The sequence below is a fragment of the Somniosus microcephalus genome, unplaced genomic scaffold (genome assembly GCF_052327205.1).
Source record: "Somniosus microcephalus isolate GS21.2 unplaced genomic scaffold, FLI_Smic_1.0 unresolved_chr4, whole genome shotgun sequence".
Taxonomy (NCBI): Eukaryota; Metazoa; Chordata; class Chondrichthyes; order Squaliformes; family Somniosidae; genus Somniosus; species Somniosus microcephalus.
The window spans coordinates 18,192,182-18,207,144 of NW_028225182.1; the positions used below are offsets into that span (position 1 = coordinate 18,192,182).

At 44.2% G+C, this 14,963-nt stretch overlaps 1 pseudogene; it reads left to right on the forward strand.

The window, feature by feature from the left end:
* The first annotated feature begins 6,330 nt into the window (after positions 1-6,330).
* On the forward strand, positions 6,331-13,471 carry LOC147089988 (lysophosphatidic acid receptor 6-like; annotated as a pseudogene).
* Positions 13,472-14,963: the final 1,492 nt, after the last annotated feature.

The window sequence follows — 14,963 nt, forward strand, 5'->3', positions numbered from 1 at the left end:
TCCACCAGGATGTCCACCAAAGTACATTTACTCGGGAACCCTACGGGTATTGTGCTTGTTAAGTTGCGCAGGGGAAACCGAGAAATACCCCCGAGACACAAACGAGAACAGCTTTTAAAAGAAGCTTATGAGGGAAGAGGTCAAGCACTTTGTGTTGCCAGAACAACATTCTGCAAATTGACCCCCTTATATTGGTGGCCAGGCATGCTTAAGGCCTGTAAAATATACGTGGCAAATTGTGAGCCATGCTATTTTACCAGTAAGTCATCACCAATTAAGCCACCACCATTGGCTCCTGTGAAAGCTGATGAGCCAAAGGGAAAACATTTTATTGATGTAATTGGACCACATCCCCCGTCTTTGGGATACAGACATGTTCTCGTTTGTGCAGATGGATGTACTTCCTTCCGTTGGCTGGTCCCCACAAAAACTGTTTCAGAAAACGCACTCGACAATGCTGTTACAGATATAATTACTGTAGCTGCTGCACCCAAATCTTACACTCCGATAAAGGCAGATCCTTTGTCTCCAACAAGGGAACCTGAGCAGGGAGACAGAGGAAAGGGAAACAAGGATAAAAGCAAAAGATAGGAAGGAGTAAAACAAAAGTTGCAGTCAGAGAAATCAACTGTTTAAATCAAAGATGGCCACAGTAAATAATAATTCTAATAGGTCTAAGAGCATTACAAAAGCAAGCCTGAAGGCTTTGTGTCTTAATGTGAGGAGCATTCGTAATAAGGTGAATGAATTAGCTGCGCAGATAGAGGTGAACTAAGATGATTTGATTAGGATTATGGAAACATGGCTCCAGGGTGGCCTAGGCTGGGAATTCAACATCCAGTGGTATTCAATATTCAGGAAAGATAGGCATAAAGGAAAGGGAGGTGGGGTAGAATTGCTGGTGAAAGAATGGATCAACACAATTCTAAGGAAGGATATTAGCTCTGATGGTGTGGAATCTGTATGGGTAGAACTGAGAAATACCAAGGGGCAGAAAACGTTAGTGGGTGTGGTATATATACCTCCAAACAGTAAAGCGGAGGTTGGGGATGGCATTAAAAGGAAAATTGGAGAAGTGTGCAATAAGGGCGCAGCCATCATCATGGGTGACTTTAATCTACACATAGATTGGGCTAACCAAATTAGTAACAATACTGTGGAGGAGGAATTCCTGGAGTGTTTACGGGATGGTTTCATGGAGCAATATGTCGAGGAACCAACCAGAGATCAGGCCATCCTAGACTGGGTATTTTGTAATGAGAAAGGATTAATTAGCAATCTTGTTGTACGAGGCCCCTTGGGTCGGAGCGATCATAATATGATAGAATTCTTCATTAAGATGGCAAATGAAGTAGTTGACTCAGAGACTATGGTCCTGAATTTAAATAAACAAAACTACGATGGGCTGAGGCGTGAGTTGGGTAGGATTGATTGGGGAATGTCACTCAAAGGGCTGATGGTGGATAGGCAATGGCAAACATTCAAAGACTGCATGGATGAACTACAGAATTTGTTCATCCCAGTTTGGCATAAAAATAAAACAAAAAATGTGACTCAACCGTGGCTAACAAGGGAAATTAGGGATAGCTAAGATCCAAGGAGAGGACATATAAATTGGCCAGAAAAAGCAGTAAACATGAGGATTGGGAGCAATTTAAGATTGAACAGAGGAGGACAAAGGGATTAATTAAGAAGGGGAAAATAGATTATGAGAGTAAGCTTTCAGGGAACAGAAAAACTGACTGTAAAAGCTTTTATAGATATGTGAAGAGAAAAGGATTGCTGAAGTCAAGCATAGGTCCCTTGCAGTCAGAATCAGGGGAATTTATAATGGGGAACAAAGAAATGGCAGGCAATTAAATACATATTTTGGTTCTGTCTTCACAAAGGAGGACACAAATAACCTTCCAGAGGTGTCGGGGAACATAGGGTCTGATGAAAGGGAGGAACTGAAAGAAATCAGTATTTGTAGGGAAATGGTGCTAGGGAAATTGACGGGATTGAAGGCCAATAAATCCCCAGGGCCTGATAATCGATATCCTAGGGTACTTAAGGAAGTGGCCCTAGAAATAGTAGATGCATTGCTGATCAACTTCCAACATTCGATGGAATCTGGAACAGTACCCATGGACTGGAGGGTAGCTAATGTGATCCCACTATTCAAAAAGGTAGTAGAGAGAAAACGGGGAACTACAGGCCGGTAAGCCTGACATCGGTAGGGGGAAAATGCTAGAGTTCATTATAAAAGTTGTAATAGCAGAGCACTTGGATAACAGTGACAGGATCGGACAAAGTCAACATGGATTTACAAAAGGTAAATCGTGCTTGACTAATCTACTGGAATTTTTTGAGGATATAACTGGTAAAATAGATAAGGGAGATCCAGTGGATGTGGTATATTTGGACGTTCAGAAGGCTTTGGATAAGGTCCCGCATAAGAGATTAGCATGTAAATTTCAGGCACATGGGATTGGGGGCAAGGTATTGACTTGGATAGAGAACTTTTTGGCAGAGAGAAAGCAAAGAGTTGGAATAAACGGGTCTTTTACCGAGTGCCAGGCAGTGAATAGTGGGTTACCGCAGGGATCAGTCCTTGGACCCCAGCTATTCACAATATATATTCATGATCTAGACAAGGGAACTAGATGTAATATCTCCAAGTCTGCAGATGACACAAAGCTGGGTGGGCGTGTGTGTTGTGTGTTGGATGCTGAGAAACTCCAGGATGATTTGGACAGGTTGGGTGATTGGGCAGAAGCATGGCAGATGAAATATAACGTGGATAAATGTGAGGTTATCCACTTTGGTGGCAAAAACAGGAAGGCAGATTACTTTCTGAATGGCAATAGATTGGGAGAAGGGGAAGTGCAACGAGACCTGGGTGCCCATGTGCACCAGTCGCTGAGGGTGGGCATGCAGGTGCAGCAGGTGGTTAAGAGGGCAAATGGTATTTTGGCATTTGTAGCGAGAGGGTTTGAGTACAGGAACAAGGATGTCTTGCTATTGTTCAGGGCCTTGGTGAGTCCACACCTTGAGTTTTGTGTGCAGTTTTGGTCGCCTTATCTGAGGAAGGATTTTCTTGCCATGGAAGGAGTTCAGCGAAGATTCACCAGCTGATACCTGGGATGGCAGGAATGACGTATGAGGAGAGATTGGGTCGATTGGGCTTATACTCGCTGGTGGATAGAAGAATGAGAGGGGATCTCATTGAAACTTATATATTTCTGACAGGGCTGGACAGAATAGATGCTGGAAGGATGTTCCCGATGGTCGGGGAGTCCAGAACCAGGTGTCACAGTCTAAGGATAAGGGGTAAGCCATTTAGGACAGAAATGAGGATGAATTTCTTCACCCAGGGAGTGGTGAACCAGTGGAATTCTCTACCACAGAAGGCAGTAGAGGCCAATTCATTAAATATATTCAAGAAGGAGTTGCATATATTTCTTTAGGCTAAAGTGATCAAGGGGTATGGGGAGAAAGCAGGGACAGGGTACTGAATTTGGATGATCAGCCATGATCGCATTGAATGGTGGAGCAGGCTCGAGGGGCCGAATTGCCTACTCCTGCTCCTATCTTCTATGTTTCTATATTTCTGTGTTACACCTTCAAAGACTTGTGAACAAAGAGGGATTGGGTTAGAGAACAGCACGCCACATCATCCGCAATCAGTGGGGCTGGTGGAACATAAAAACCAGGAAGTAAATAACCTATTGGTCAAACTGTTGAGAATCAGGGGAATTAAGTGTACCACTGTCATTCCGGAGGTGCAGCTATCACTTAACAATGTGCCCTCATCTGCATTAGGGACAGTGTCCCCTAAACTCCATATTATCTGATGTATGGGGTTGAGATGAATACACCGCTTACCCATAGTTCTTTAATTGCCTCTACACTCTCTGATTTCTTGACACGACAGCAACAGTTAGATTTTAAAAAAGGAGTAACAAAGGAGATATGTCAAATTGATCAGAGGATAAGGGAAGCAAATAGGCAGAAAAAATTCACAAACAAAGCATGGCAATTCCAAATAGGAGAATGGATGCAGGAAAAGAAGTTCGAGCAAAAACCTGGTTTAAGACCGAAGTGGAAAAAACCTGTTCAAATATGTTCTGTTACTAACGAAAGAACAGTTAAAATACATATTAATCATCCGAATGGCAAGCATATTCTTAACACCGTCTCCATAGACAATCTCAAAAGATGTCCTGCGGGATACCGAAATGGAGGAACAATACAAGGTGCAGTCGTACACTGTCTTTCAAGACCCAGCTTGGAGCACGGCACAGGAAATGGATGCGATTGAACTTCTGATGACAGTCAGTCAGACGGTGTCGCCGACTCCTCCATGCGATGCTTGGCAATGCATCAGGAATTGGATTCGCAAAAAGCCACAAGGATTCGCAAAAACCCACATCCAAAACAAGTAACGATAAATGAGTTACTTCAAGGAAGGAGGAATACACCGCAGAAGAAAAAGGAATCAACTGAGTGCCTGCAAGGCCTTCACGACATCAAGAATCTCTCCACACGCTGGATCGAAGGAACAGTGTGTCGAGCTTCAGTTATTTCCAAATGACCTCTCCTTGACTGGTATGAATAACTCACCTCTACGGAACATACATCTGCCGAATGGACATTCTAAGTACATGTAGTTTCGCTAATTGCATGACAATGTACCTATCCTCCTGTTAAATTGAGTTCAATTTAAAATAAATAATACACTGTCCTAGGATGATTTTAAAGGAATTTCCATGTAGCACATAATTAGGCAGGCTTTTGTGAATTTCATGACATTAATGTGCTATTGTAACCTTATTAGTAACATTGTCCAAACTCTGTCTTGCTACTCGAGTTCATTTTTTGGTCAAGAGGTGGGTGTGAAGGAATAAGCCATATAACCTATTCAGAAAAATACACCATTCTGGCCTTATTGAAACATGACAAACTGGGTTTGGAAATCTAAAAACCTAACAATGGAAAAGCTGTATTGTTATCAGCATTCAGGATATTGAGATAAGATAAATTGTTGACACTGAATCAATAACATTATTGAAACAGGAGGTTGGAGGCTCCTGGTGGTCTGAAGCTTTGGAAAGCAGACAATGGTACGACCTGTTAAGGTGTTCTAAATTACACGTCGGTAAGAAAAACATAAAATTAAGAAACATATGCCTTCATGGGAATGGCAGCAAGTGGGGGAGGCACCTACCGTCAAACCGTTTTTGTGTTGAAATTGGGATATCTAGAGGGGAGGAGAGACACGATTCTCCGTTGCAACCAGCTGAGGTGACTGAGAATTGCATAGATCACCCTGGTTGAGGTGTTTCAATTTAAACTTCGTAAAAAGACAGAAACAGAAGGGCTTGGTAAAAATGACATCAAAAAATCCACCTGCTGTTACTCCATTCTTCATGGTGGGCTTGGGACACCTGGGGTAGAGACATAATTCGGCATTGCTACCAGCTGCGGTGACTGTAAGAATAGCAGGGCTCAGCAGAAAAATGACTAGAGTTAATTAGCTTACATCAGCAGTAATCTTCAAAGGAAATACCAATGAAAAAGGATATAAATATTGAACTTTCAAATGGGATGATAGTCTCACTGTAAAGGGAGAAAGCGATTCTCAGGCTTCAGAGGCGGCTCTGTAAGTTTACAACTCTTTGTACCTCGGGGATCAAGGTACTGTACTGTATTTGATTTTGGTGGATATTCTGAAAATGACTAAGAACTGTAAAACTGTAGCGAAGTTAAGATTTGAGAGTAAGAATCTCTGATAATAAGAATTGTAAAGCTTTCTCTTTTTGGAACTGTTAATGTTGTGATTGAATCACCAACTGTAAATTACATGCAGGTTTTTTAATAAATCTATATATTTTTAGAATTGTCTCACATAATAATTCTCTATCAAGCTCACGAACTCAATCTCTGTACACTCTGGTGAGGAGTTGCAGAATTCTGGGGGAGTTTTCTGGGCCCTCATAATATCTGCAATGTGACAGTCTAGCTAATCTTAATAAAAGTGCTATCTGGAGGATGGCAACATCTTCATGGTGTTCCTTTCCTTTAGGGAGAGATGGTCCAGGCCTTTAGATGCCATTAAGCATTTTTATGATTTGGCTACTTCAAGCTTTAGTTGAAAGTGAACTTCTGCGGAATATGCCTGATCTGGGGTAGCCCTAATGGGGCTAGGACTAGTAATTATCCCTTCAGGCTAAGGTAGTTTGGAAAAATAGATTAAAAGATATGGTGGTAGATAAACAGTGGCTGGTATTTAAAGAAATATTGCATACTGCTCAAAAAAAATACATTCATTTAAGAAACAAAAACTCCATGGGAAAGGTGATCCAACCGTGGCAAACTAATGAAGTTATGGATAGCATTACATTGAACAAAGAGGCTTATAATGTTGCAAGAATTATAGTAATCCTGCGGATTGGGTGAGTTCCAGAAACCAGAAAACGTTTACCAAAAAAATGATAAAAGGGGAAAAAATAGAACATGAGAAAAATCTAGCAAGAAATATAAAAGGATATTGTAAGAGTTTCTACATGTATGTAAATGGTAAAGAGTAGCAAAAGTAAACGTTGGTCCCTTAGAGGCTGATACGGGTGAAATATTATGGGGAATAAGAAAATGGCAGAAATGTTAAACAAATATTTTGTATCTGTCTTTACAGTAGAAGACACAAAAAGCCTACCAAAAATGGCAGGGAACCAAGAGTCTAATGAGGGTGAGGAACTTAATGGAAATATTATAAGTATAGACAATTTTACGAGAGAAACTAATGGGAATAAAATACGACAAATCCCCATGACCTGACAGCCTACATCCTACGGAACTAAAAGAGGTGGCTGAAGAGATAGTGGATGCCTTGGTTTTCATCTTCCAAAATTCACTAGATTCTGGAATGATGCCAGTGGATTGGAAGGTCGCAAATGTAACAGCACTATTCAAGAAAGGAGGGAGAGAAAAAACAGGGAACGACAGGCCAGTTAGCTATAATTGTACAGGGCCCTGGTGAGACCACACCTGGATTATTGTTCACAGTTTTGGTCTCCTTATCTAAGGAAGGATATACTTGTCTTTGTGACGGTGCAACGAAATTTCACTAGATTGACTCCTGGGATGGGAGGGCTGTCCTATGAAGAGAGATTGTGTAGAATGTGCCTATACTCGCTGGAATTTAGAAGAATGAGAGCTGATCTCATTGTGAATCTTTGGAATTCTCTGCCCCAAACGGCTGTGAATGCTGAATCTTTGATTATATTCAAGGCAGCTATAGATAGATTTTTGGACTCTGGGGAATCAAGGGATATGGAGATCGGGTGGGAAAGTGGAGTTGAGGTCGATGCTTAACCATTATCTTATTGAATGGTGGAGCAGGCTCGAGGGGCCGTATGACCTACTCCTGCTCTTATTTCTTATGTTCTTATATTTTAATAAAGGAATGTATCCCGTATGCCTTCTTAACCACCTTATATATCTGTCCTGCTACCTTCAGGGATCTGTGGACATGCACTCCAAGGACCCTCTGTTCCTCTGCCCTTCCCAGTATCCTGCCATTGATTTTGTATTCCCTTACGTTGTTAGCCCTCCACAAATGCGTTTCCTCGCACCTCCCCAGATTAAATTCCATTTTTCTGCCCACCTGATCAGTTTATTTATATTTTCCTGCACTCTACAGCTTTCTACTTCACTATCAAATACAGGACCAATTTTGTACCATCTGCAAATGTCTTAATCATGCCCCCTACACTGAACGCTAAATCATTGAGATATATCACAAAAAAGCAACGGACCTTGTACTGAGCTTTGTGGAACTCCACTGGAAACAGTCTTCAAGTCACAAAAGCACACGTCGACCATTAACCATGCTCCTTGCCACTGAGTCAATTTTGGATCCAGCTTGCCACTTTTCTTTGGATACCATAGCTTTTACTTACCTGACCAGGGGTCTTGTCAAAATCCTTGGTAAAATCCATGTAACCCACTATGTTGCCCCAGTTTCATTAAACATGAAGCCTATCAAATATGCCCCCTTTTACAGCGGCAAAACTCACAAAGAACATTAGCAAAGAACTAAACAAAGGAAATTGATCAACTGAAATAACAGTATTATTCTCAATATCCATCATGCCCTACAATCCGTTCGGTGAACTGTCTACAGATTCTCCGGAAATGCAGAGTGTTTCCAGCATTTTCTGGTTTTATGTTGAGCAGTAACAGGATAGATAGAAATAAGGTAGATATTAATAAATAAATGAAGAAAGAAAATGTAGTCTCTATTGTGCTTTAGGCAAAATTGCCTCTGTACTGGCTTAAAACCTGTTATATCTTTAATTTTTCCACTTCTTCCAAAAGGTCATTGACGTGAAACTTGAACTCTGATTCTCTCTCGACAGATGCTGACTGACCCGCTGAGTATTTCCAAATTTCTGTTTATATTTCAGCTTTCCACCATCTACAGCATTTTGTCTTTGTATTACGATTTAATTCATTTTCGCTTCTCTTCCAGGAGTGCCGGCCTTGAAGAAATTCTGCTCTTCTCTCCAACGGGATTTCGGTTTGTCTCTTTCACCGTTTTCTCCTTCCTTTCTTTCTGTTTCCTTTCTCGTGTTTCATCAGGAATCTACTAAAACTCACTTTCACAGTCACATCACCTGCCTCAGCAACTGCCTCCAGCACCGGGTTATTACATGTGGGTTCCAGCTGGAATTCCTTGTTTCGGATGCACCCAGGAATACAAATATCTCCATGATAGTCAGCATTCCTCGAACCACGGCTCTCGCTGCTTCCTGAGTACCATGCTCAATGCCAGGTGCCGCCATTTGCCTGCTCTCGACCAACCTCTTCAACAGCACCGACTCACTCTCTTCCTGAGTTGCCCAAGTCGGCGGTTCCCTTTCACCCTTTGCCTCATGTGGAGCTTTTAACAATTGTTTATCTTTCTTTCAGGTGTCAACGACCACAATCTTCAACAACACTTAGAAACCTCCCCCCCCTTCTCCCCCTTCACTTTCCTCTGATCTCATCCCTCCTTCCAATCTCTCCCCTGCTGTGTTTTCACCATCTCCTCTGGCCTTCCCCTCTCTGACACCGAATGTTTATTCCTCATCAAAGGCCTCAGCTTTATCCCCTGGTGCCCCCACCTCATAGAGTTACGGGCACGGCAGGATGCTGAACTCTTCTTCCATCGCCTTTGTCTCCGCACCTACTTCTTTGGCCAGGAGTCTTCTCCCGACACAGCAAAACCTTTCTCATTCCACCTGGATGCCTCCCTCTGGCACCTTACCCTCTCTACATATTCTTTGGGAACTGATGGAACACATCGACCATGTCCATTCCTCTACTCGCCTCAGTCACACTAACCTACCTCCCATTGAACTTGCAGCACTCTGTTCTCGAATGTCCAATCCTAACATTGTCAGTAAAGCTGCTAACAAGGGCGGTGCCGTGGTTGATTGTTGAAAAGACCTCCACATTTCTGAGGCTCACCGCCAATCTCTGATTCATCCTGGCCCACAAACCCACCACCAAACAGCAAGCGATAGTTTCAAAGACCGTCACTAAACGAATCTCTGTGGAACACCAACACATGGGCTCCAACCTGATCGCCCCCAACCATGCACAGACCTTTGCAAGGTTCAAAAACGGGACTGCACTGGTCGACCCACGGTTCCTGCATGTCCTTGCCCCGCGGATTTTTGTAATATTTAATTCACGGATTTGTGTGCTTTGCTGGCGAAGCCAACGTTTATTGTCCATTCCTCGTTGCCCTTGAGTAGGTGCTGGTGAGCCACCTTCTTGAACTGATATTGTCCCTGTGGTGAAGGTTCTCCCACAGTGCTGTTAGGTCGGGAGTTCGAGGATTTTGCCCCAGTGACGATGAAGGACTGGCGATATATTTCTGAGTCGGGACGATGTGTGACATGAAGGGGAACCTGGAGGTACTGGTGTTCCCAGAAGTCTGCTTCCCTTAACCATCTAGGTAGTAGAGCTCGCGGGCTTGCAAGTTGCTGTCGAAAAAGTCTTGGCGAGTTGCTGCAGTGTATCTTTTAGATGGCATGCACTGCAGCCACGTTGCAACTGTGATGGAGCGAGTGAATGTTTAAGGTGCTGGATGGGGTGCCGATCAAGTGGGTTGCTTTGTCCTGGATGGTCCCGCACGGCTTGTGTGCTTTTGAAGCTGCACTCGTCCAGGAACGTGGAAAGTATGCCATCAAACTTCTGGCTGTGTTTGTAGGTGATGGAAAGGCCATGTGGAATCAGGAGATGAGTGACTTACTGCACAATATCTAGCCTGTGACCTGCTGTTCTACTAATGCATTTATACTGCTGCTCCAGTTAAATTCGTGGTCAAAGGTGAGCCCCCGGATGTGGGTCGTGGGGGAATCAACGATGGTAATGCCGTTGAATGTCAAGGGGTGGTTGTTAGACTCTCCCTTGGGGGAGATGGTCATTGCTTGACACATGTTTGCCGTGAATGTTAATTGCCACTTATCAGCACAAGACTGATGTTGTCGGTAATTTTTTCACAGCCCTCTGTTTTAAATTTCAGTTCAGTTTATGTCTGCCAATTTAATGACAACACTCTGTTCTTTGATCAATCCCGCTCCCCTCTTACAGAGACATAATTATATTGAACTCATAACTGTTATGTTCATTAATAAATAGACATTCTTATTATGAACACAGCTAGCTTCTAGCTAGTCATTTATTCAGTACACGTTCTCTAGGTACAGTATCTGTAGAGATGCTGCATGTGTGCTCCTGTGTGCAGGCTGCCATCTTGACTGCTGCCTTGTGGGTAGCCTAGCCTCATGGGTAATGTAGTCTTAATGTATGTATAGCTGGGTAGTGTAGTTTTATACATACAGCTATATACAGCTCTACTGCTCCACCTAGTGTCCAACACAGAATGACATGTTATTGATCACTACAATAACCATCTCACATTTGAAGAAGTTACATGGTTGATTTGCTTGAACAGCAGTCGCTGATCCTAATCCTGGTAAAGGAGTGTGACCGAAAAACATAAGAGCGAGGGATCCAATTCATTCAGCTCTGTAATTACATTGTGTAATATAAGCCATGTAATATAGAAGGGGCACAGAGCGAAGAATTTATAAATGCATCTGTCCGTCCGTCGTTTTCTGCCCTAAGGCAGCAAATAACGCAAGTCTGACAAACGGGATTCCACATCCTACTAGAGAAGGTGATGTGGTTTCCCGTTGCCTTCCTCACACTTTTAACTTCAGAGTATCTTCCCCTAGCTGGGCTCCAACAATGGCCAAACAGCCCCGCCCGAAACCTTTACAATGCAGGCATGCTCACCCATCGGACACAAGACAAATAATCAGAGATATGGAGGAGGTAGTGGGATGGATAGTACTAGGATCAATATATGATAAAGTGCTGGTCAGTAAGATGTCATGCTAAGTGGGTTGAGTAGTACTCGGCTCAATAGTTAAATCAGGGCTAATCAGTGAGGTGGGGGGCGAGTAGAATAGGTAACACCAGGGTCAATATGTGACTCAGTGCTGATCAGTGAGATAAAGGTAGGAGTGTAAGTGTAATACTGGGCACAATAGTAAAATCCGTGCTAATCAGTGTGATGGAGGTGTGAGTAGATTGGGTAGCACCAGGGGCAATAGGTGACTCAGTGCTGATCAGTGAGGTGGAGGTGTGAGTGTAAGGGTAGTACTAAGCTCAACAGTTAAAAAAGTGATAAACAGTGAGGTGAAGGTGTGAGTAGAATGGGTAGCACCAGGAGCAATAGGTGACTCAGCGCTGATCAGTGAGGTGGAGGTGCGAGTGTAAGGGTAGTACTAAGCTCAATAGCTGAATAGCTGCAGCGCATTGAGGTGAACACAGTGCAAAGGAAATAGCGTTCGGTGAGTCACTGTTGATCAAAATAGTGAAGGTTTATTTAAGTGACATGTACCGAAATCGCAGGAATTGTCAGTGTTCAGTGCTAAGTGAAGGGGTCAAGTTGTGGTCATATACCTGGTCACAGAACAGATTCACCACAGGCCAAAGTAACACATGCACTGAACAGAGTGCGAAAGGCGAGTTTTGTTTGTTCAGGATAAGAAATAAGTGAAACACAACCCAATCAGTGAGAAGACGGAGAGAGACGGAGAGTGTGGACTCTGTAGCTAAATAATATCACCAGTCAGCTATTCACTACTCAACGCTTGTTGAGATAATCCCCAGCCAGTACTGATAAAGACCTGAAAAGGTTGGTGCAAAGGTGGAAAATAACCATTTGATGATCTCGTCTCAAAACACTCTCCCGTTTAATTAAGCAGAAACATTAACTTTCATTTTAAAAAATTGTTGATAAATAATAACACACGATCTCTAGGACTCTGCACTTAATTTTTGTGAGTGATTGTTAAATTGTTCCCTATACTACAGCAGGGACAATTTTTCAAAATTAGTGCATTGGCGGTCATTGGTATCTACAGACACCAACAACACCCGTGAATCCGAGGTCAGTGTCAACTTCTAGTACTTCATGTTCCCCGTGGTTTATTCACTGTGTTCGTGTTCGGTATGGTGTCCAACTGTTGCGGCCTGTGGTACCTCTGCAGGAAAAACGATGCTTTCTTGACCAATGACGTGTTCATGGTTAAGCTGGCCATGATGGACCTTGTCTTTGCCACAACCCTCCTTTTCAAAGTTGCCTACCATAACTTGCAGAATAAGTGGGTCTTCTGGGACCTGGCGTGTAAAATCTCCGACTCCCTATTCTTTGTTAACATGAATGGCAGCACTTTGTTCCTCACCTGAATCTGTGCATATTGCCGTGGCCCATCCCATCACACCACTGCAGCTCCACAGACAGCGCCACCACCTGTTGGCCTTCTGCCTCATATGGCCCGTTCTGTCCGTCAACTTGCTCTACTTGACCATCAGAGGTCCTCTGAGCATCAAGAACCAGAAATGATAGACCGCATGTCTGGAGAACTTCTCCTTCAGCTCCTGGAGCAAGTGCATTTCAAGTATCAGGATCGCAGCTACACTCATTGCTTTCTTCATTCCATTGCTGGTTATCATGCTCTGATACCCGCTCGTTGCCAGGATGCTGTTGGAATCCACCACCGGATAATGCATGGTGCTGGTGATGAAGAGGAATGCTCTCCGCACTGTGTTCCTGGTGCTGGTGGCCTTTCTCCTTTGCTTTGGCCTGTATTACCTCGTTCAACTCGTCCAGGGCCTCAGGCATATCCAGGTGCTGTCCAGCTGATGGCTCAACCAGTCCAGCTACTTGGCCCGGCATATCACCACGGCACTGACCAGCCTCAACAGCTGCCTTGATCTGCTGATGCACTCCATTACAGGCAATAAATTCAAGTGCTGAATGTTCTTCTGTCGGGAGGAGGCTCTCTCTAATGTCAGCCTTTGCAGGAAAGGCACATCGAAGAGCAAGACTTGGCTGTCAGCATTTGGAGCGACTGGTCACTGAGAACTCAGGAGCTGGGCTGATTTTAAAACAGTGCTGGGCTGCTTCTGGTCACTGAGACCACACGACTGGGCTGATTCTGGTCACTGAGATGATAGGACTGGGCTGCTTCTGGTCATGGAGATCACAGGACTGGGCTGTTTCTGGTCACTGACAACACAGGACTGGGCAGTTTCTGGTCACTCAGATCACAGGATTGGGCTGTTTCTGGTCGCTGTAATCACAGGACTGGGCTGTATCTGGTCACTGAGATCACAGGACTGGGCTGTTTCTGGTCACAGAGATCACAAGACTGAGCTGTTTCTCTTCACTGAGGTCACAGGACTGGGCTGTTTCTGGTCACTGAGGTCACAGGACTGAGCTGTTTCTGGTCACTGTGATCACAGGAATCCACTGCTTCTTGTCAATATGATCGGAGGACAGGGCTTTGTCTGGTCGCTCAGATAACAAAACTGGGCTTTTTCTGGTCACTGAGATCACAGGACTGGGCCGCATCTGTTAACTGAGATCACAGATCTGGGCTGTTTCCGGTCACTGAGTTTACAAGTCTGGGCTGTTTCTGGTCACTGAGAACGCAGGTCTGGGTTGTTTCTGGTCACTGAGGTCACAGGACTGGGCTGTTTCTGGTCACTGTGATCACAGGAATGGGCTGTTCCTGGTCACTCAGATCACAAAACTGGGCTGTTTCTGGTCACTGAGATCACAGGACTGTGCCGTTTCTGGTCACTGAGATGACAGGACTTGGCTGTTTCTGGTCACTGTGATCACAGGACTGGGCTGTTCCTGGTCACTGAGATCACAGGACTGGGCTGTTTCTGGAAACTGTGGTCACAGGTCTGGGCTGTTTCTGGACACTGAGATCACAGGACTGGGCTGTGCCTGGTCACTCAGATCACAAAACCGGGCTGTTTCTGGTCACTGAGATCACAGGTCTGGGTTGTTTCTGGTCACTGAGGTGACAGGACTGGGCTGTTTCTAGTCACTGAGATCACAGGACTGCGCTGTTTCTAGTCACTGAGATCACAGGACTGGGCTGATTCTAGTCACTGAGATCACAGGACTGGGTTGTTTCTGGTCACTGAGATCACAGGACTGGGCTGTTTCTGGTCACTGAGATCACAGGACTGGGCTGTCTCTAGTCACTGAGATCACAGGACTGGGCTGTTTCAAGTCACTGAGATCACAGGACTGGGCTGTTTCTGGTCACTGAGATCACAGGACTGGGCTGTTTCTGATCACTGAGATCAAAGGACTGGGCTGTTTCTGGTCACTGAGATCACAGGATTGGGCTGTTTCGAGGCACTGAGATCACAGGATTGGGCTGTATCTGGTCACTGAGATCACAGGACTGGGCTGTTTCTAGTCACTGATATCGCAGGATTGGGCTGTTTCTAATCACTGAGATCACAGGCTTGGGGTGTTTCTGGTCACTGACATCACAGGACTGGGCTGTTTCTGGTCACTGAGGTCACAGGACTGGGCTGTTTCTGGTCAC